This window comes from Equus caballus, chromosome 7 (genome assembly GCF_041296265.1).
Source record: "Equus caballus isolate H_3958 breed thoroughbred chromosome 7, TB-T2T, whole genome shotgun sequence".
Classification (NCBI taxonomy): domain Eukaryota; kingdom Metazoa; phylum Chordata; class Mammalia; order Perissodactyla; family Equidae; genus Equus; species Equus caballus.
In genome coordinates, this window is record NC_091690.1 from 26506103 (window position 1) to 26529592 (window position 23490).

The 23490-nt window shown below is 52.4% G+C and overlaps 1 protein-coding gene and 1 long non-coding RNA gene across 8 annotated transcripts in view; one reads left to right on the forward strand and one right to left on the reverse strand.

The window, feature by feature from the left end:
- SMIM35 (small integral membrane protein 35) overlaps window positions 1-23490 on the reverse strand; it is a 73248-nt gene that overhangs the window by 40706 nt on the left and 9052 nt on the right. The window lies entirely within an intron of this gene.
- Window positions 730-13600, forward strand: LOC111774223 (uncharacterized). The gene is made up of 3 exons (XR_011440491.1): window positions 730-883; window positions 10495-10717; window positions 11460-13600. It is a non-coding gene; the product is annotated as an uncharacterized lncRNA (long non-coding RNA).

The window sequence follows — 23490 nt, forward strand, 5'->3', positions numbered from 1 at the left end:
GCCCGAGGTTTGCAGGACAGGGTCTGTGTCTTGGGAAGGGTGGGATGCAGAAAGCAGCCCTAAGGGTTTCAAGTGACTTGTCACTGGTCTCTTAGGAGGTGGCCTTTCCAGCTCAGATGGAACCTGGCCAAGGATTCGCTCTTCATTGCTCCACATCAGTGCTCCTCAGAGTGTGGGTGGGCCCAGTGGCCATGAAGGAGGTGATGAGAGTGGTACCTGGGCCACTTTGTTATTGTAATAGTTATACATTTACTTGAATGTGTTTAAGAATAATAATTAGCACATCATCAGATCTGGCTTTCTGTGGACTTTCTTGCTTAGGACAAGTTAAAGGAAGTATTTAATTTTAAAAAGCGAGTCACGTTTAAGAGAAATGGTAAGTAAATAATGGTACAGGTGGCTTGGGGCTGAGGCAAAGGTCATACACAGCTCTGGATTAATCATATGAGTAACAGCCGAACACCAGGCCATCCCAGAAGAGGCGGCCATGCCTTCTGGGAAGAAAATGTCCTGAAGGAAGAAAACATCACAGGCTCTGAGCCATGAAGGGGGAGGGGGAACCTGCACCTCACATTTCCTCCCACCCACCAGCTCAGGTCTACAGCCCAGGTCGAAGAGTTGCAAAGAAGAATAAGTAAAAACCACAACAGTTTAGTCAATAATCATAATACACTACTTCAGTAACCCAAAACTCAAAGTGCTCTCTCTCTAAACTTCCCACCAGACCTTGCGAGCATGAACTGTAACAGCCGCAGGAGACAAGGGCCCCTTGATGCTGACAGCAGGCCCAGGACATCAGACGTCTGCAGACGCGAGGGCCCTCCACCAGGCTCAGCAGGGCAGCCACTGCCCCGCCCGGGCAGCACCGGGGACCAACGCCACGGTGAGCCAGAGAAGGGGGACGGCTCTGCCAAGGGCTGGCCGAGAGGGCTGGTCCAAACACTGAACCGGAGACTGAGAATAACTCAAAGGGAAGCTGTAACTCTGGCAGGTTTATGCCATCCTTCTCGTTTTTTAACTTACATTTTTTCCTGTGTGTTTTATAAGGGTTACATACACTAGAGCATAAGTACAAATATAATTTATAAATACAGAAATATCAGAGTGCACACGCAAAATTGTTTACAGATGGGAGGCAGGATGCAAAAAGTTCAGGGGCTGTAAGTCTGCGTGACTCACTAACTGCACCTGCCTGGATTCCTGGCAACACCTTCTCCACGTAAACTGTGCCTCCCCTGCTGGATGCTGAGGGAGGTTGGGGGGGACCTGTGCCACTGAGCTCAAAGCACCTCATGCCATAGTGGGGCTCTGGGGCCTGGGGGGTTTCGAGAGGCCCGGGCTCCTTGGAGGACCGGGTATACGGAGGCTGTGTAACCTCTTTTTAGAGCCCTGGAAAGAGCACAGGGCTTGCCTTCAGAGGGACATGCACTGGAGCCCCAGCCCCAGCACACACCAGTGTGCAATCTTGGGTGAGCCACTCTGAACTTCAAGATCGTCTTCTGTAAAATGAAGAGGTAATGAGTGATATTACCTCGTGGCATTGTTGTGAGGCTCACACGAGGTAAGAAGCAAAGGGCTTTGGGGAATCATAGAGTATATTCCTTCTCCCAGGTAGTGTCCTGGGCATGGAGTGACCCCAGAGGCTCCCAAGCTCCGAAGCCTGCAAGGAAGGGGTGCCACAGGGCCAGCCGGGGGAACCTGTGCTGAAGCTCTAGCCCAGACAAAGCCAAGTCTCTGCTCAGACAGGCCAGAAGTCGTGCACAGCCCAAGGGAGCTGGAACACTGGCACCCAGCCACCCACACCCACCATCAGCCACCCCTACCGTCAGGCTCCTGCTGCCGTGGGGGAAGTTCAAGGGCAAGGAGCTTTTCACTCTTTAACTCTCCTTTTTGATGTCTGCCAGACTTTGGGGGCAGGAGGGGAAGGAGAGGAGACAGCTGACACTCACGGAGTAGCGGGTACTCATTCTGAGCACCTTCAGGGGTCCTCCTGCCTCACAGCCTCCTTTTCACCCCAGCCTCCTCCAGCCCCTACCTATTGCTTCCCGACCACAAGTACAGGCTGAGTTGTGCATGTTGCAGAAAATAGGATAAACCAGGGCTGCTTTGTATGGTTGCAAGTTCAGAGGCTTTGGAGTTTTCTGGATCTGGCCTTGAAGCATCTAGAAACACCTGAATACTTGGATGATTCCCATCTCTCTCTCTCCTGCTTGTCACCCTAGTCACCCTGCTGTGTATTGAACTCCAGACCGCAGGCTCCCAAACCTCTGTGCACCCTTTGGAGGAAATAGCTCCACTGACCTCCCCCAGCCCATTCCCATCCCATGCCATCTACTTCCTCTAAGTGCCTGTGAAAGAACTTCTCTGGGAGCAGGAAGATGCTTTGACTCATTCCATTCTCCCATTTCTGATTCTTGCCATTTGGGGAAGCAGGAGAAAGAGAGGGTTCCGCTATGCTTCTTTGTGGGGATGCATAAGGGAGTTAGAAGCAGGCTCGTCTTTGCCTGTGTCCAGGGCCAAGAAAGAATCAATGGAGGTCAAAGGCATTGCCCTTCACTCCAGCCAGTGGCACAAGCAGCAGAGAAAGCGTCCTTCCCAATTTCGTACAGACTGTGTTATGCTTTTTACTGTTCTCTGCTGAGACTGTGAGCTCCTTGGGCATGGGCACACAGTCGCTCATCCATCTCTGTGTCTCCCAGCCCAGCTCAGTGCCTGACACACAGGAGGCTGTGGATGCTGGAGTGAGCCGTGAGGACAAGGCCACAGCTGATTCATCTCTGTCCTCCTAGGGCTAGCACAGAGTCTAACAGAGCAGATGTTCTGTACTGCTTATTTGCTTAAAGCTGCTAGAATAAGGGCCACCTCTCTCCTCCCCCTGTCCTGGCTGAGACCTCCAAGTTAAACGTGGGCTTTGGACCACCCTGGAGATCCTGCAAATCAGTGCTGAGTCTCAGAGATCCATTGCTCAGGCACAGCCTGAGATCGAGGTTTTCCCCAGGTGTGAGCTCTCCCGGCCACCCAGGAAGGGGCTAAAGGTGAGAACTGTCTCACCACAGTGCAGACAAACAGGGTCAGAAAGGCTGTCAGCTCCACCCTACCTGTGCCTGCTCTTACGACCAAAACACACTGCAGCAGCGGGAACACCAACCCCAGCCCATCATCTGTGGTTTCAGTTCTACGGTGAATCATTTCCCTGTGCAGGTGCCCGAGCAGGGCAATCTTGGGTTTAATTACTGTCAGGCTGACAGTGAACAAGAGGCAACAGGGGGAAGAAGGGGGAGCCCTAGGCGTGAAGGCCCACCTGCCATGGTCCAGCGTGCCAGGCATCCTTAGGCCCAACCATGAGCCTGCTGCTGAGGGAAGAGTTGACCCGCCTCACTGGGAGGTGGTGAGAACACCGTGAGAGGTGTGAGAGCGCTTGGCAGATGGGAAAAATCCGCCACACCTGTGCGTTATTTAAGGCACTAACAAGAGTTGCAGGATAGAGTCAAAGGTGCCGCTTGGAACAGCTGCGGGGCACTATTTGTGTAGAGTCAATATGAAAGGTCATCCCCCCCACCTCCCACCTGCCTGCAGCAGAACTGCTCTGCCTCCCTTCCTCCAGAAGAGACCGCAGACTCTGGTTTCCTGAATCCAGCCTTGTATGGCTCCCCGGGACTCCAGGACACCCAAGAAGGGAGAGAGACAGGAAGAGAGCCAAAGCAGTTTGGTGTCAGCAGGGAGTTCCTGAAAGGAAGCAGAGAAGATGTGAAAGATGGTCTCCCACGCAGAGGGGGATTTTCCAGGAAGCTAGAAGCTAATAAACTTCAGCTTCAGGCCCCTTACTTGCATTGACCCTTCCAAGCCCCTCTGCCTAATTTTGCATTAATAACTTTGTATTCTTGTTCTAAGAAAGCCTCCAAAACCGTGTAAGCTTCAGCCCCCACAAAGCCTGGGTCTGCCGGCGTTCCCAAGTAGGACTCCTCTCTCCTCAGAGATAAGCTCCCATCTCTCCCCCAACCAGAAGGCCAACGCCCTCCACTGGCCAGCCTCCTCCCACTGGACATTCGCCTGTCTAGCCAACTCAGACAGGCCGGCCTGTTCCTGGGCTCATGGCATTCCCCTGCCCGGACTGCATTTTCCCTAACTTTTCAGCCTGTTGCCCTCTGTCGCACTCCTACTTCCTCTTCAGGACCCAAGCAAACACTACCCAAAAAGGGAAGCCTTCCTCCGAGTCCCCGAGAGTTCCACACTCCCTTCTGGGTGCCCCCATGGTGCTCAGTACATCCCTCTGTCACAGCACAAATACCCCACATGGAAACTTTAGTTTTGAGGGTCCGCCTCCCTGCCCGGGTTGTGCGCTCCTCCCCGGGTCCAGACGGGCTGATCTGAGTCTCTATCCCCAGAGCCTACCAGCTCGGAGCTGGCCCTCCCGGGTTCTGGGCAAATGTTTCTAGAGTAAATGAGTGGATGGATGGCCCTACTGCTGGGAACAATGGCAGAGTGACTTTGAAAGGTCAGAGTTCAATCCTGGTGTCCCAGGCAGTCATTGCTCTCACACTCTGGCCACCCCTGCTGGATACCTCATTCAGCTCCTCCAGGAAGCCGAGCCCTGAGGAACCATTCCTGGAGCCTGTGCGCCCCCTCGTGGCTGAAATGGCCACCGGCACCCCCCCCCCCCCCTTCCCCAAGAACTAAAGGCAACAGGCAGGGCCCAATCCTTGGACATCCTGCACAGCAGCTTGATACCCCAGAGCAACGTGATTACCAGCGTCTGATTCACATGGAGGATCAAGTTTTACAGTTTCTTTAATTCCTTGGCTGGAAGGGACTATGAGGACTCATCTCACCCATGGTCCCAAAGACGCCCCGCGGACCTGGTTAACCCTGGCAGTGAAGTGGTCTTCACATCTGTCTAGGAGGTCTCAGAGCAGAAAAGAGAAGGCCATCCCTGCTTCCTTTGTCTCTGGTCTGACACTCCTGCCTGTGGCTTCCAAGGCCAGTCTGGCAGCCTCTGCATGCGTGCCTCAAATGCTAGGGATCTCCAAGAGACCTGGGATCTGTGCCAAGGCCAGGATAAGCTATGGAGACCTGATCCCACAGGGAGTCACACAGCAAAGTCATACCCTCCCCTTTTTGATTTCTTAAGGAGCCCACCAGCTACTCTATTCCAAGAGCCTTCCTCACTCTGCGCCACACAGTGCCACCACCACCTCCCCCAGCCCCGTCACCTGGAATCAGGGACAGCAAACTACTGTACTTTGTTCAGCCTGGACAGAATTGTAGTCATAAGTTGAACGTGACACCTTTCAACGAGGCAGGCTTTCTGCTGGTGTCCCCTTTCCCCTCATTAAATATTCTAGTCATTTCCCTGAGTTCACCGTAGTTCCTGATAGAATCTGAGTCAGAGAACCCCACTCTACAGCTCGTTCACATCCTCCTTTTCACACCATTTAACGTCTTCCTACAAAATACTACTTAATAATTGCCTTTTCTAGGAAGTTCTCCTTGATTATTTATTTGATAATCATGTACCGTTGTTTTGACAACCAGAGCAGGCAAATGGAAATGAGAGATACAGCCCCAGACTTCTGGTAAAGGAGATGGAGGAGCTGAAATATTACAGGGCAGTAAGTGCTTTAAGAGGTGAGCATGAGGGTTCTGAGAGCACTGGGGGCCACACAGAGCCCAGAGTTGGGGGTGGTGCCAAGGAAGCGTTCCTGGATGAGGCCATAGCTGCATTGATTTGTAAAGGATGACTAAGTAGTCGGTTTCCAAGCAGAGGAGGCCATGAAGGAAGAAAGCCCTCTAAACTGAAGGCCAAGAGGCAGGAGAGACCACATGGCCCCAAACAAAGGCTCAGCGTGGCCAGTCAGAGGCTATGTCAAGTGGTTGCTGAGGGCAGGTCATGGGGGCCTTGCTGCTCTGTCAAGGAGAGGCACTGTTATACTGGCTCCTTAGAAGGGTCACTCCAGCCACAGTGTGGGGACAGACAGGTTAGGAGCAAGACCAAGCTAAAGGGACCCTTTAGGCAGCCATAAGGGTCATCCTGGAGAGAGATGATGGGAGCCTCCTGGTGATAAGGGATGACTTCTCTGCCCAGGCTGAGCAGTGAAGGGAAGGAGAGCAATCTGGTGGCAGAGCTGGAGCAGGACGCAGAGTCCAGGGAGATGTGTCTGAGAGAAGGGAGACTTGGACTCCCCTAACGCTGTGGAGAGAGAGGCAGTGAAGACACGGAAGGAGCCGCCAACTCATGCTCACTTTCTCAAGAAGGAGAGAACGGAGCTCAGAAGGCTTTGAGGAGAAGAACAAATCTCCCATTAAAACTGACGGGAAATTAGGGAGGTTTGGATATAGACATGTCTGTGATTGTGGGAGGGGTAAGAGGAGGCAAAAAATCGAAAGTACTCTTATCTGAGCGTCTCTACTTTCTCTGTGCTGTAGGAGGTCAGGACATTTGTTGAGAGTATTGGGGGAGGGGGCAGCACGATGAGGAACTCTAGGAGAGCCCTGAAAATTTGACAGAGCCTCTTGGGGGAGAGAGCTGACCACAGGCATACAGAGAGATCTCCAAGGGTGGGGAGAGCTCCACTCGGGGTTTGAGACAATGCTGTTGCTGTGGTCACATCCACAACACGGAAGGATTCTTTTTCAGCATCCCAGGTGCAGGGGTGGTGTAGGTGGATGGTTGGCTTGCTCTGAGTTAGAGTTTTGCTGGCCAGGTGTGGCAGAACAAAGATGAAGGTATTTGCTAAAGAGTGGCATCTTGAGGGGATTAACCTTGGGAGCCGGGCAGGAGCGGGCTGAAAGCAAAGCCAAGAAGGGGCTGATGGACTGAGAGAAATTCGAGGGTTCAGGAGCCGGGAATCTTGAGGAGGCTGAGAGGCAGGTGTAATGAGAGCGAGGGAGTGAGAAGGCTGGAGGATGTGGAAGAGCGTGGCTAGAGAATGGACAACTGGGGATTGAGTTTTATAAAGCCAGGAGGACACAAAGCCACAGGTAACCAGCAGGGGAGGGTGGAGCGGGGCCATCCACACTCTGAGTCACATGGCATCTTGGTTCTCTCCACCCTGCCACTCCTCCCCACCCAACCCCCAGCAGACACACATACACACACCACTAAATCTGCTTGGCACCTACCTGTCCCCAGTCTGCGGGGCTGCTATCACTACAATGATTAATAACAACAACAGGAAGATGTAATGAGCACTCACCACACAGGGCTGTAGCCCCAAGCCCAACTTTTAATTGCTCCAACCACAGAGACCTGAAGCATCTGTGTCTCAAAGGCAAGTCAGTCTGTGTGGAAGCCACATGTCACAGTCCACTAGAAGGGGTCAACCTACTGAACCTGAGTTAAATGTGAAGCAGGCCCAAAGTCACTCCTATCTTCATTTTCCCAGTAATCTCCCATAATGTCTGCTTCATGGTGCAATTTTTGTGGAATTAAACATGAATAGCTTAAAAATAAATACCTGGCCCAGGGGTAGGGTAACCACAAGCAGGGGATTAAAGTCTATTGACCCTATGACCTAGCTGGGAGTCAGTCCTACTTAATTACAACAAGTTCTGTAATTGTTTTTAAAGACATCTCAGGCCCCCAGGCCATGGGGCTGGCCACCATGTTAAAGGGCCAGGAGAACAGTCCATGAAGCAGAGGGACCAGCTTCATAGGCTCACTTTGGCTGCTAAGTCCCTCTCAGGACTTCCCCATGGCCCCCAGGGTGGTCCACTGTCCCTGATTCTTGGTTCACCCTTCCTTCCACTGAGGTTTCTCTCCTCCTAGCCAATTTCAGGTCAGGATTCACCCCAGGGCCAGGCTTGTGGGAAAGACCCGGGGCTGGAAATGGACCCAAGGAGGGGCAGTGCAGGCCCGGGCAGCCGGGGCAGCTGTGGATGGGGGTCCAGCAGGCAATGATGGCATGGCACAGGGGGAAATGATGGACCTCAGGATGGGGTGCCTAATGGGCAGGTGAGAGGCCAGAGCCAGAGGTCATGATAACCTGAGTGCAAGTCCTAGAACAAGAGCTTGGCATAGGGACCGGATCAGAAACCCACTTGTAAGAACCTGAGAAAACTCAGCGCCTGGGGAAACTCGGGGCGGGCACCTCTCTACTAAAGCAAGTGGGAGCCAAGAGCCGGGGGCCCCGACTGGGTCTGCCCGTGACTCCAAGCCTGGAGTACGGAGGATGTCCTGCCTCTAGGCCACACTGCTCTGGGACTTGACCAAGAGCCCAGGTCTGGGGACCAGGGGAAGAAATAGAGCGGGAGGTGTCCTTCTGCAGAGGAGGAGGCAGCAGGTACAGAGCACCTCCCTCATCTTCCTTTCCCTGAAACAGAGCCCTGTGTCCCTGACGTTTTGCTGGTAACTTTCGGAAGCAGGAGAGAGATCAAATGGGGCAAGTTACAAATTGAGCAGAAATGTCACCAGAGCCCCTGGCATAGCTGGGGTGAGGCCTCTCTCCTGGCCCAGGCCTCCACCAGCCTCCTCTCACCAGGCGGGATCCTTATCTGGACAGGTGGGGCCCTCCCAGCTCCCTGACTCTGGTGTCTCTCACAGGCTGGCATTCCTGGGCACAGCCTCAGTCCAATTCACCAGGCACTACTGAGCACCTGCCTGGTCCAGCACTGGCATCTGCAGGAGGCAGGGAGGGCACTAAAAACCTCTGGGAGACCCAGCCATCTGTAAACATGCTATAATCCCAGAGGGCTATGGGACCGCACAGTAAATGTCTTCCCATCCCATAGAAATGATGCGAAAAGTGAGAAGATGAGGTCATGAATGCGGAGGGCCCTGTCACCTTTAACCCCTAGACACGTGAGCAGTTGGCCTCCGTAAGGAAAGGGGAGTGATGTTTTCTAACGAATGTTCTGGAGAGAAGAGGAGAGCACCCAGCAGAGCCCTCAAACCTGTTGGGTTTCTGGCTCTGCCACTCCCTGAGGGGCCACCTCCCTCAATTGGAACCATGAGCAGCCTGATAAGGCCCACCTCATGGACTGCCTTAAGGCTTAAATGAGAAAACCTGTGAAAGAACTTTGCCAATTGCAAAGCACTACACAGTGCCTGCTACCATTGTTAAAAATACAGAAATACTGAGCCAGCCCTGATGGCCTAGCGGTTAAAGTTCAGCACGAAGGGTGGCCCAGGTTTGGTTCCCAGACACGGAACCACACCCCTCTCTGTCAGTAGCCATGCTGTGGTAGTGGCTCATGTAAAAGAACCAGAAGAATTTACAGCCATACATAACTATGTACTGGGGCTTTAGCGGGAAAAAACGGAAGAAAAAGGGGAAGATTGACAGCAGATGTTAGCTTAGGGTGAATCTTCCCCTGCAAAAAAAAAAAGAAAAAAAGAAATACTGTGTGTCATGGAAGCTCCATTGCCAAGACAAGCAAAATGATGGGCCTTTGGTTGCGCTGGGCTGGTCAGGATGCCCCAGTCTCGGCAGGCCCTCTAGATGTGGCTCTGTCTCCATTCCTTTGCTGCTTCACCTGGAAAAGCATCTGGATTCCCCCATCCTCTGCCTCACTCTGGGCCCAGATGAAACCATGGAGTACCTAGATCTGGGGGCGCAGGGTGAGGTTCCCAACCCCTGCTGGATAGGCTAGTAGAGAACCAGGGGCCCCAATAGGGCAGCAGGGTCCTACTCAGGACCAGCGCCCTCTTGCTCCCTCTATGGCAGGGAAAATGGAAGGAGAATACGTGCTGTGCTGTAGCCAGCTAAGAACCTGCAGGCGGGGGAGGCCAGAAGAACTTGATTAGCATGTTATCTCCTCACCCTGAGCATGGGGAGCCCGCTGGGAGCGGTGGAGGGTGCACCGCCCTAGCAGACAAACCTGCAGACCCACCTGTGTGGGACAAAGAGGAGGGGCTGGCTGGGGCACCAGGAGGCCAGGGCCCCGAGCCGCCAACCCCATTCTCACGCTCTGGGGGCTCTCTCAAACCACATCCACTCTCACGCCTCTCCCCAGAGTGGGGAAGGGCTGTTGCCTGGAGTTTCCACCTAGCGCCCAGACGACTCTTCACCTTACACCCGCCTGGGTGAGCAAGGATGTGGAGGGAGGCTGAGCTCTCCCTCCACCAACTGGAGTTCCGGCCCCCTCCCCATGCTCCGAGGGTGAACATCCCCTCTCCATCCCCCCTACAGCCCTCTTGCAACTAACTCATGGTGCTGATCAAAGAGCTGGAAAATACTAAAATAAGATCTATTGGCTTCGGAAGGCATGAGGCAGGGTTTTGCTTTGCCTGCTGGCAGTGGAGGGTGGATGGCGGGAGGCGGCCCTGGGAAGGAGTAGTGGTGGGAACCCAGAGGTGGCTGCCTCGCTCCCCTGAGAGATCGTCCTTGGCTCTTTTCCTTTCCAAGCTTACCACGCCGGGTGCCCCTGGGTCCTGGGTGGGGAGACAGGCGTTGGCTGCCTGGAGGCCCCTCCACAGAGCTGGAGGCTAGAGGGATTCCCCTTTTCTTCGTCTCTAACAACCCCCTTCTCCCCTCGCTTCCTCCGGTTCCCTGCCAGCTCCAGGTCTCCTGGAATGATGGTTCCCGTCGCCTTCCAAAGCTCTCTTCAGCCAGCCCGGAGGACAGACGTCCGCTCCCGTCCTGCTGAGTTGCCCTCGTCCTTTCATCCCCAGGCAGACACCCACGCTGGCCCTCTAAATCTTCGCTTACTGATCCAAGACTAAGGGACTGAGAAGGCTCCTCCAGTCTGCGTCCTCCGGTCACAGTGGTCCTGGTTGCAGGTTTGGGGGACTCCCAGGGGGAGGTCCCCGGGCCAGCAGAGCCTCCCAGAATCACCACTTCTGCCGAGTCACCAGTTCTAGCATCTCATTGCAACCCTGCCTGTCCAGAGATGGGACTCCCTGCACCACCCCCTCCACGACAGACACACCCTGCCCATATTCAGTGCGGTGACTGAGAGGCTGTCGATGGGCCTGGGCTCCAAGCCCGTCATCCTCCTGATTCCCGCCTCCCCCAAGCACTAGCTGCAAACCCCAGATCTGGGCCTGTTTTCCCATCTGGAAATGGAGGAAATAATGCCCACCTCACAAGATCGCTGGGAGCACTGGATGACTCATTCACGTAAAGCATTTAGCAGAGTCTGCTAAGTGCTCACTCACTAAGTGGCATTTCTCGCTACTGTTATGCCATATATTGATTTTCTTTTAATAGTAAACTACTCCAGGGACTAGTGTGGTGAGTTCCCACCTCAGGTTATCTTCTTCCCAGCATCAGTGTCCTGGGGAGGCCCAAGCAGTAACAGGGTTACCAGGTGAACACACAACCAGACCAGGGAAGTGGAGTGGGCGCTCCGGGAGGGCCCCATAAACACCACCAGGGCTCCACAGAGGGTACCTCTCTAAGCAGAACCTGCTTGTGCCCCCGCTCCCAGGCCCTGTCCTCTCGCCCGGGCACGCTTGGATCTGTGAACACCATTTCCTCCACACTCGGGATCCCCCTTCTGATGACACTTTCTTTCTCTAGATGCGTGAGTCTCACTGACTAAGCCAGTCAGATCTCCGTTCCCTGGGCCTCCAAGAAGGCGTTTCTCTTCCCATTATGAGTTGACTTTGCAAAACCAGCCCTCACTGCTCAGAGGTTTCCCGCTTTTGCAGCCCACAGCCTGGCTGTTGGTGTGCAAGTAACAATGCCACTCAATGTGTGACGGTTACAAAGGACAGCCACCCCACATGCTACCTCAGTCCAGGTTTGTTAGAACTCAATCTCCCCCTCGGAACTGGAAGGCCCTTGACCAGCCGCCACGCAGGCTTTCAATTCTGTTCCCTCATAAAGAAAAGCAGGCCGAGAGAAGCACCCAGAGCTAGTGCCTCGCATCAGGTACTCCTCCAGTTCACGGGGCCAGGACCGCAGGTCAGCCTGCTCCTCTCCAGACCCTGTTCAAGGGTCCCAGTCCAGCAGAGAAAGCCGCTCTGACCTCTTCCTGCAAACCGGCCGATGGTTAGGAATGGAGACAGGCAGTTCACTGGGGCTCTGGCTCCTTCGATTTTGTGTTTGGGAACCAGGCAGATGGCGGGGAAGGAAGGAAGATGGCGGGCAAGGACTTCACCCACACAGCCTCTCTCTATCCCTCCCTCCACACGCCCAACCCCTTGCCCTCTGTCTCATCCACGTCTGTGAGTTTCTGCCTCTTCATCAACCTCCGTCTGTTTTTCTGTCTCCCTCAGTTTCTGTCTGTCTTAATTCCACTCTTCTTTCTCTTTCCTCCAGCGGGTAATTTTCTACGGACATTTCCACTCTCCTTCCTGTTTTCTGTCTCTCCTTCTCTGTCTCTTTCTCATCTCCATCTTCCTGTCTTTATTTCTAAATCTACTTTACTCTCTTAAATTACTCAATTTTTTTTCTTTGGTTTTCTTCTTTTCCCTTCCAAAGAAAAATACTAAAATGGGAGATAAGATAGCTGCCAACCTTGTATCGATTTCACACACCCCATCCCACCCCCATACACACAGACCCCAAGATCCTGTTCAGGATGGTGGTTCTGGGTGCCATCCTCAGAGTCATCACTGATAAAATGGATAGCCTTCTCCCTGTCAAACCCCAGATGGCCTCTCAGTCAAGCACACCCCAAACTGGAGCAACCCGGATATCCCAACTCAGAAATGACCAGACCAGGACAGAATGAAATATTTCTGTTGTAAAGCATGGCCTCCAGTGGAGCCTTCTCAGTGGTCCAACACCTGTCCCTACCTGGGTGACTACACAGCACCCACACCCCATCCCACCCCACCCAGCTCCTGCCCTGCCCTGCCCTGCACTTTGCTTATCTTATCAGCAGAAGATGACAGCAAGGACACACCCAGCCTAATCCGGCTTTCCCAATAACTTGAGTCTGAAGTACCATCAGTAAGTGGCCTGGTCACATCCAAGATGGCTCAGAGGAGGCAGAAGATGAGGGGTACCTATACTTTGGGTGGTTCCCAGAAATGAAATACAAGTGGTCTGGGTCTGATCCCTGGGACATGGTGCCTAGTAGCCTGGCTAGAATCGAGAAGACTGGACAGAAGATACTATTACGGCCCAACTGACTCATTTCATTTCCTTCAAGCACTGTCATCACCATCACTCAGCAGGCCCTGCCTGGGGAAGGGTGCCTGCAGCCCCGAGACCTCCAGAAGCTGGACCCGGCAGGCCAGCTCCATCCAGGGCTCTCACTGGCGTCTCCGACTCAACCTGCTCAGATCCAGACTCTTCATCTTCCTTCCCAAACCCATCCCTCACCTCTGTTTGCCACCTTGGTAAATAGTACCACTATTTGCCGGGTCATTCAAAGAACTGGGACTCACCCTGGATCCCCCGCCAGCCTTGTTTTCCGAACCTAGTCACCAAGTCTAATCCACATGTAAAATTTCTCTCTGCTCTCCTGGTTCCTCTGACCTGGTTCAGGACCTCATCGTCCCTACCGGGACTTCTGCAATAGTCCCCTACTGTCCTCTCTACCCCAGTCTCACTCCACACTGCTGCCAGGGGTGGAAGGGTTTTCCAAAATTAATGAAGAAAAAAACAAATCATCCTCCTGCTTCAACAACTCCTCCTGGCTCCTTATTGTCCAGACCTGTGTTCTCCAAACCCCTTTGATCCCTGATGATAAAAAATTTTGGCACCCATCCCTCACTTATGTATATTTATTTGCATGTAAATTATGTTTACGTGTACTGCCATCATTAGCCAAAATCTGAAGGACAATAAACCCTTAGAGAAATAGTATTGCTAATATCAGGAGATTTGAATCTATATTTCAAAACATCTTGACAATTTTGAATATTTCTGGTCAGCTTCTATCAATTATGATTAGATTTTTATAGTTTTTAACTTAAGACGGAACGATAATGAGGAGCCCATTCTAAGAGTCAGGGAGCAACATCCTTGCCATTTCCTTGCTCTCTACTTATGCTTGCATTACTGGCCTTCTCTCCAACCTCCTGTATCTTTTCAGAAAACTCACTAAGCTCCTTGTCCATTGTGTGAGGGTCTGTTTAGTTAAAACTAGACAAGACCACCCACAAATCCACTTCACGAGCAAGTGTAAATAGGTCACAATACGCTAAAAGTGGGTGAAGATGCAAGGACCCATCTGTGGGTTGTCATGGACGTCCCCATGCCCCGCTTCCCTCAGACCCCATCAGACCCACGCAACATGTGTGACATCGGGGCTAAGTGCAAGTACCAGGGTCAACCCATAGAGCAACTATTAGAAAAGCTCAAATTCTTTCTTCAGTTTTAATTTGAAAATACACATAAATAGAAGTTTCAGTATTTTTTTCTCCTATCCCAATGGATCATCTTGCATAATCCCTGAGTTCAAGAACCTAGTTTGGAACTTCTAGTCTGGACACAGGTCTGTGTCCAAATGCCCTATTTTGCATACAGGTCCTGCAAAAGAATATGTCTTATGAATTTCTCAAAATAGGGGCCACGTATTACTTCTTTTCCCAGACCCCAACGCAACGCTGGCAAAGAGAAGATGCCAATAAATGTTAATTAATTTTTATTTATTTATTTATTTAATAGAATTAATAGCTGGTTCCCCAAACGCACACAAACTCTTCTCTTCGCTGTGAATGCCCTTCTCCCCTTTGGCTCCCACTTTTCCACCTGACCAAGTCCTGTTCACGCTCATAGGCTCAGTTCAAATGTCACCTCCTCGGTGGGCTGCCCTGACTCTGGCTCTGTTTGCTGTTCCACCGCCTTGCTCACCAGCAGATCACAGTGAGATATCCGGCCAGGTCACCATCTGCACCTTGTCAAAGAGCTGCAGAAGCAGGGGAGGCGCCTCATTCCTCTGTGTGTCCCCAGTGCCCAGCACATCGTAGTGCTCAGTAAGTGTCTGATGAATGAGAGACTCTCACAGAGCCCAGGATGAGGTCAAGGGACGGCCTGGGCCAGAGACTTTCAAGTTCAAGAACTTTGATTCTGGGTAAAGGGGAGGGAGAGGAGCAGAGCTAAGGGAGACCGCGTGAGGGACAGCCAGGACCGGGTCTGCATGTTGAACCTCATGAAGTGCTGCTCACTGATGGCCTTTCAGGCCTGAGATAAGTCTACTTGGAAGCAAAGTGGGGAGCCGGGGTAAGGAAGTAGGTTTCCACCACCTGGCGGCACTGTGTCGGCATCCTAGGAATCCCATGGAGGCCGAGTGGCCTCAAGGAGCTGAGCAACCTCTACCTGAGCATCACTTCGTGGCCAAAAGCACTCAGGCAAGCCAGAGGAACCAACATTATCAATAAATGATCATCTGCGGGATTTGGCAAGGCCTAGACGTAGACAATCTAAAAGCCTTCCCTCTTCCAACGGGGTCAACCCAATGAACTCATCTGTTAATGGTCCCATTAACAACTGTCAACTCATCACCCACAGAGAAACCTCAGAGTCATCCCCAATTCCTCCCACAGCCAGTCCTTTGGATTCTGCATCAGCAATGTCCTCAAATTCCAGCAGCCATCGTCCTGCGCAAGCTTGTGCTCTGATCACCTGCCAAGCACAAAACGTGTGGTGTTGGGCCAGGTCCCTCAGTTCCCTCATCTGTGAAACGGGAACGTTAAGACTGAGTTTGCAAGATTATTAGGACAAAATTAGTTATCTTACATATAGCACATAGCATAGGGCACAACACGGTGTAGAATATCAATGAAGAATATGTCCCCTCCTCTTCATCTTCTCCATCCCTGCGGACCACGCCTTAATTAAGGCCCTCTCCATCTTTCCCCCTAACCATTGCAACTGCCTCTTACCTGGTCTCCCCGACTCTCCCCTACACTCCTGCCAGAGTTATCTCCCTTTGCAGCAGGAGTGATGGGTTTTTTTTGGTTTTGGGGCATTTTCGTTCTCTTTTTAAAGATTGGCACTTGTGCTAACAACTGTTGCCAATCTTCTTTTTTTTCTGCTTTTTATCCCCAAATCTCCCCAGTACATAGTTGTATATTTTTAGTTGTGGGTCCTTCTACTTGTGGCATGTGGAATGCCGCCTCAGTGTGGCCTGATGAGCGGTGCCATGTCCGTGCCCAGGATCCGAATGGGCAAAACCCTGGGCCGCCAAAGCGGAGCGTGCAAGCTTAACCACTCGGCCACAGGGCTGGCCCCCAGGAGTTGTGTTTGAAACTAAATTTACTCAAGCAACATTTAAGTACTTTTTGTGTGCCAGGCACTCATTTACAAAGATAAATGAGATCTCTTCCAGCGAGCCTAGTTTCCAGACATATTTCAGACTTTCTTTAGCTAGAAGATCGCTAAGCTGGGACTCAAAGTGAGCCCATGTTCTTTCTGATTCACCACCTCTTCTCCATCACCCCTAACCTGCCTTCCTTCCACCCCTCCCAGCCCACCTTCAGCACAAGGAGAAGTAGCAGGAAGTCCCAGCATAAAGAGGCTATCCAGGGACAGCGACAGAAACAGTAAACAGGCAAAGATTAGACTCAAATATCTGCAACGGCCTGGCTCAATGGCTCTGGTAGGGGAAATACCTTTTTTGGGAGGGAGGGTCACTGCCCTTCTCAAGATTTCCCTTTATGTGACAGCCTGAGCAAGATCGGATGCTCGCCTTGGAGGGCCTTCTAATGCAAAAGCAGAAAATTCAGCATCTCTGCCCCCCGAGAAACAAGGCCATGGCCCCAGGCCTACACCCGCCTTCACTGGTCCAGCCCACGCTTGACGGCCGAGAGCAGATCCAGCATGACCCCTCAGCGCCAGCCTGAGACCACCAGCCCCAGGCCGAAGGACTCAGGGATTCTCTGAGGGGGCTGCAAGACAAAACCCCGTTCCCAAGGCACAATGGCCACACCGCCGTCTACCTGCCCTCCCAGACAACATCATGCCCACAGGGCACACTCTTGGTATAGCTGAGAAGGTAGATGTCACACTAAATAAAAGCCAGAGCCAAATAGGATTAGACAGGTGTGACAGTGTCTAATGAGGCACCTGAGACAGGTGAATTTGCTGCAATAAATATAATCTCAGTCAAGGATTGAAACCCTTGTCTACCTAGGGGATGGGCTACCAGGATTGAGCCGCTCTGGGTGTATAAGTGTCAAGGACGGGGAAAGACATGGCAGCTCTGGAGGGAACAGGAAGAACAAAGAAGAGTAAGACACAACCCCTGCCACGGGCGCTGTATCCACTTCCTGGGGCTCCAGAACAAAGTACCGTGCGCTGCGCAGCTTAAACAGCAGAATTCGATTGTCTCCAGTTCTGGAGGCCCGAAGTCCAAAATCCAGGTGTGGCGGGGCCGTGCTTCCTCTGAAGCCAGCGGAGGAACCTTCCTTGCCTGCCTCCCGCTCAGGTTCTGGGAGCCACAGACGCTCCTTGGCTTATGGCAGCATCACTCCAATCTCTGCCTCCATCTTCACACGGCACTCTCCCTGAGGTCTTCACAGCATCTTCCCTCTGCGCATGTTTGTGTCTGTGTCTTCTCTCATCAATCGCATTGGATTAAGGGCCCATCCTCCTCCAGTATGACCTAGTCTAACTTAACTAATTGCATCTACATTGACCACATTTCCAAATAAGGTCACATTCTGAGGAGCCGGGTGGACATAAATTCTTGGGGGACATTATTCAACCCAGTATGGGCATCTACAATCCAGCAGAAGCATATTCCGCCAAGTTGCCAATAAAAGGTAAGGTACCACTTGAAGGGGCTTGGGGCTGGTCAGTTCCGGGTGGACGTCTTAGTAGCTATGGAACCCTGGACAAGTCACTCAACTTCTCTGAACCTCAGTCCTCTGGTCCACTGCAAAGGGTTGTTTTGAAGGTCAAACGAGAAAAAGTGCTTTGTTCCTGTAAAGCTCTGTACACAGAGCCATGTGGTATTTCTTCACCAGTCAGGGCATTTTCTCCCTGTCAATGCCAGATGTGACACTGACACTCACACCGCCTTTTCTGGATCCACTGCCTGTGCTAGAACGCCCCCCGTACCTGCAAGGCCGGTCCCACCCCACTTACGTGTAGGCTCCCAGGACGAATTGGGAGCTGCTGTCATCTCCGCAGCAGGCCTTTGCCAGGGTACCTCTGCAGAAAGTCGGAGCTGGATCATTTTATGATTCAGGACCTCCAGATGGTGTCCTTAAGTAGCCAGGCCAGAGGGACTGGGCATGTTGTCCTCTTAAGCCCCTGATTGGCCTCGCCTTCTCCTCTGGCTCAGCCGCCTGCCTGCAGCTGGCAGTTTGTGCCTCTCCAAGGATCGGGGTGCAGTCCCATTCCTGGAGAGGTGCCAAGGCAGAGGCCAGGAAAGGAGGAACGTGGGGGCTGGACCACCTCTGCAAGGGGAGGGGATGCAGAACGAGCCCACAGGATGAGCCAAGCACGTGACAAACAAAACTCAGCACAGCTCTGAGAACCCAGTGGGACCGCCGCTGCAGGACTGTCCAGCGCCTCCCAGGCTGGAGCAGGCGGATGGGCTACATCAGGGCCCGCTAAATTCTCACACGTCCCACCCAGTCTGTGAGAAACTCCTCCCTTACACGGACAGTCCTCCCTACGGTGGGCAAAGCCCCCCACAAGCATTTTCTCCCCCCATCCTCACAACCACCCCACGGGGAAGACGGTGCAGCTATCTCAACCCTGCAGGTAACTGAGGCCGAAAAGTTTAAGGGTCCTGCCCTCACCCACACAACTTGCAAAAGATGGGGCTAGAACCTGAATAAAAACTTGCACTGGTGATGAAGTGATAAAGAATTAATGACACATATAGAATACATGGCGCCAGTAATGAAAAAATACATTTTGAAGGTAATGATTCATTTCACCTATGACAGAGATAATAAACATCTTCCCTTCACTGACAAGATGTATATGGCACTTACTGTGTGCCAGGCACCACTATAAGCACTTTACAAATATTAAATCACTTAGTCTTCACAACATCCCTAGAAAGTAGATCTTATTATTGTCACCCATTTTACAGATGAGGAAAGTGAGGCACGGAGAGGTTAAATAATATGTCCAAGGTGACACAGCTAGTAGGTGACACAGCCCTCATAGTTAAGATTTAAAGCTGTGCATGGAGGTTATTCCATGTAGAAGCTGTTGATTATCTGGATCCTGAGAAAATAAATGTCTTAAAGTTTCCATCTATACTGCTTAATTTAAGCCAGATTCTTTTTAAAAAAATCATCAAAGTCCTATATGTTCATGGTCTCAAATTTATAGCACAGTTAGGATGAAGAGCAATGTCTCCCAGCGCCATCATCCTCCCTGCTTCTTTAAACCAGAGTGAAGTTCAAAACGTATCCTCTAGAGACAGGTGAAAAGAAGGAGAAGACGAGGCCGGCCCCGTGGCCGAGTGGTTAAGTTTGTGCACTTCACTTTGGTGGCCCAGGCTTTTGCCCGTTCGGACCCAGCGCTGCTTATGAAGCCATGCTGTGGCACTGTTCCACACAGCACAGCCAGAGGGACCTACAACTAGAATATACAACTATGTACTTGGGGGCTTTGGGGAGAAGAAGAAGAAAAAAAGAGAAGACTGGCAACAGATGTTAGCTCAAGTGCCAATCTTAAAAAAAAAAGAGAGAGAGACTGGATTCAGAAATAACCTAAAATTCAGTCCTGGCCTCATTTAGGGGGAGAGGGCTGAATGACAAGGATTTTTCCCAGACTGATTTCAAATTACACGGGCAAAGTGGAAACTGCCCCTGGGACCCAGGCAGGCCCACCCAGAGCCCTGGTACCACGGGGTCCTGAATAGCTTTTGGAGGTCCCTGGAGGGCCACAGAGGCCATTGCATACCCTCTCCACAAGTCACGCAAGGCCTACCCATGCACGATGTCATGGAAAAGACCTGGGCATCCTAGGCTACACAGACCCAGGTCCCAACTCTCTCTGAGCCTCAGTTTCCTCCTTTGTAAAATGGAGGCAACGGCAGCGCCCACATCCTAGGGTGGCAGCAAGGACTCAATCACATAACCCAATTTCTCTGCACAGGCATAAAAGCCTGGCACACCGGAGCGCATATTACGTGTTAGTTGTTTTTTACTTTTATGTCTTATTGACGCAAAGGTCTTGTGTCATTCTCAGACACACCTGTCTCCCCTAACTCCACACCCAGCCTTAGTTCCCGCACCTATGGGAGTTCCTCCTGGCAAGGGTCACAGAGGAAGGGCAACTTCCACACAAAAGGGGTCAGCCAGGGTTGGGGGCCCTCGATTTCCCCAGTCCTTTGGTACAGATATTTGAGGCTCAATTCTACAGCCTGGGGCCCCAAACCATGTCTTGGGAGAAGGGTTGCTAAGTACTGAAAACTCCCTCTGGAAAGTCAGAGAATCAACAGAGAGCCACACTGCACCCCTCACAGCGAGCCGAAGTGCCCCTTGCTGTCGCCATAGGACAGACACTGCATTCCCTACATGCTGCACTTGAGAGCCACTTGGCTGGGCTGATTCGGGCTGTGGCCAGCATGTGTCCACGGGCTGTACCCTTCTCTGCTTAATTCCTGGAGAGACTCGAACAAAAGGGCCTGTCACTGAAACTGATCTCAAATTACTTGGGCTCAGAGGAAAGAACCATAGATTCTGCTGGCTGGAAGGAACCCCAAAGGTTCATCTAGGTCGAGGTCCAGTCTCTGAATTCAGCTTACTCCAGAAGTAACCGCCTCGACCCACTCCTGAGCGTGAGAAGAGATCCAGAACAGCACTTCTCAGACTTCAAGAAGCATACGAATCACCCGGGGATATTGGAACGCAGATTCCTCCTGATTCAGGAGGTCTGGGAAAGCGAGGACAGTGCTGAGCCTGCATTTCTAAGAAGCTCCCAGGTGATGCCGCTGCTGCTGGTTCTGCAGACACGCCCTGAGCGGGAAGCATCTAGAGGGCTTGGTGCCCTCAGAAGCTCCTGCTTTAATAGGGGAAGTGCAGTATGTGGGCAGACTGAGCTCTCCAAGGCCAGAGTTCTTTTTCTGCAATCACAGTATCTAACCCCAGAAACACCATAGAAAATATTCACTGGATGGATGGATGCATGCATGGGCAAAGGGCTGTTGATATTAAAATCAAATGTACAATCAGAAACAACTGGCAACTGATACACTGTCCTATAAATTACATGTCTAGGTAAAAAAAGTCCTACGGAGACAATGAAGGAAGGGGGAAGGAAGGGAGGGAAAGAGAGGGCAGTGAAAGATGAAGAAGGATCTCAACCCCTGAAGAGTTTTCTTTTTACGTCGAGTAGAACGCCTTCTTAACCTTGCGTGATTTGTGGATGCGCCATATCCGCTCCAGCAGACCATGAGATGAGTGTGTGCAGGGCTGTGTCTGTATCTCCTAATCCCCAGGGCCCAGCACAAGAGCCGGCTCTAGCAGGAGCTCCATAAACACACATTTTGTGAAATGAACGGGAAGAACAGCTCCAGTGACGAAGTCTCTTTTAGGTGCCAGACAGAGATATCTCATTTAATCCTCATAACAACCGTATGAGGTCAGTACTATTCTTATCCCCACTTTACAGAGGAGGAATGTGAAGCTCAGGAGGGTTAAATAAAACGCCCAGAGTCACAAATCATCAGTGTGGTTGGGATTAGGACTCAGGACTCCAGGCTCCCAGAGCCCATGCTCCTCACCAAGGGAGAGCCAGGCTTTGTGAGGCCCGATGCTTATTTGTTTCGAGGATCCCTCTACAAGAAAAGATATGACAGAAAAACCTGCTGCAAAATGTACAGAAACACATGACCACGTGAACCTGTGGCTGGGGCCCCGCCCGGCCTTGGAGGGGCCGTGCAAGAGAGGGGCTCTGCAGCTGAGACTTCACTAGCTTGACCCACATGCTCGAAACAAGAGGGAAAGGAAGAAGGAAGAGGAAACATGATTGGAGAAAGAGAGGAGATCAAAGGAGCGCAAAAGGAAAGAGGAAGGAGGAAAGAAAATAGGAGGAGAATTTAAAGAGATGGGTAGCAAAGAGACGGCCGTTGGAGGCAGACAGACTGGGGAGCGGAGGCTGCCTCTGCATGAATGGGGGGTCCTGCCGGCTGTTCTCACCTGGCACCTGGGAGGAGTGAGACCTCTGCTCTCTCCAGGCCTCTGTGCTTCCACCTATAGGCTTTGCAGCCTCCTCCTCCCCGGCCATCTGAGCAGCCCTGCCCACCTCCTGTGCACGTGCCTCCTTCTCAGGCCTCCCCTCAGGCTCCCAGACCCACCTGGCTGCCGGGCCCAGAGCCGCAGCCAGGAGGGCTGAGTAATCAGTCCCCCACAAGCCTCGCCCAGCAGCGTTCTTGCCCAGGCAGCTACCTCCTTCCTGGTTCATCACCTGAGCGCCCAGTGAGCAGATACAAACCTGGGGCCGGATATTTAACCTGGCACATAGAGGAACCAAGGCTAGGGAGAGCCCGGTCCGAGGTGGCACGCTGGCCTCTCACTGCCCGGCTGCTGGAGTCCTCCTTAAAAGGGAGATGTTTGCCTGGGTCTTTGCAGCCTGTCCCCTGAAGCTGGCTGTCCTGAAATCACAGGCGCTAGACTCTGCCCAAAACCTCCAATTCTAAAGGCCACCGCCCTGAAGAAGGGGAGTGCTGGGGCCATGTTGGTTCCAGAGACGCTGCAGACCAGCCCGCTGCTCGGAGGCAAGCTCAGAGCCACACCGCATTGGGCAGCTGAGAGCTGGCCAACAATCGGTGACATCCACCCCATACTCCTCCCACTCACACGTCACTGCGGTCTCCCGTGGGCACATCTCCCCAGACCAGGCACAGGGCTTTCAGACACTAGTGTTTCACTCAGCCTGTTCACACGGAGAGGAGAGAGAACCAGAGTCAAGTCCCAACTCGGCCAAAAACTCGGCGTGACCTAGGGGCCAGTCACTTCATCTCCACAAACTATGATACCCTCAACGGTCAGATGGGAACAAAATATTCCTCAGGGGTTGTTGTGAGAACTAAAGAGAGGGCGTGTTATCAGCGGAAGGGCCAATCCACAGGTCCAACCTGGGCTGGTCTCCGGGGAGGGTCAAGGCTGAGAGATGGAAGGAGGTCTGGATTTGTTCGGAATCTGACACTAATTTACTGTGAGATCTTGGGCGCTTGGCTTTGCCTCTCTAGGATTTAGTTTCCTCACTCACAAAAGGAATGGGAGAAGACAGTTGCCCATGTCCCTTCCAGCTCTGTGGTTCTGCGGTTCCAAGGTGTCGCCTTCCACACCCCCTGGCCATGGGGAGCTCAGGCCTCAGGATGCAGCAGGATGTGACTCAGAAGTGACCCCGTACAGAGGGAAGACTGGGGTCCGAGCCATGGCACCAAGGGTGATATGCAAAATATTTAATAACTGGTGAGCAGGGGCAAGAAGCCCTCAGAAGGGACGGTCTGCACGGGACAGCTTCGCCCTTGAGGTCCAGGGAAGGGGGTATACCTCGTCTTCTTCATGGAAGAAACCGTCCTTCTCCATGGCTGTCCTAATCCTCTTGCTCCACACGTGGCAACAGTCCAGGTCCAGTGAGCAGCCCACCCCCCAAACTCCTTTACCTTCCCACAACCCCAAACCAAGCACCCATACGGTGAGAAGTCATGCAACTAGGAGAGACAGTACCTTCT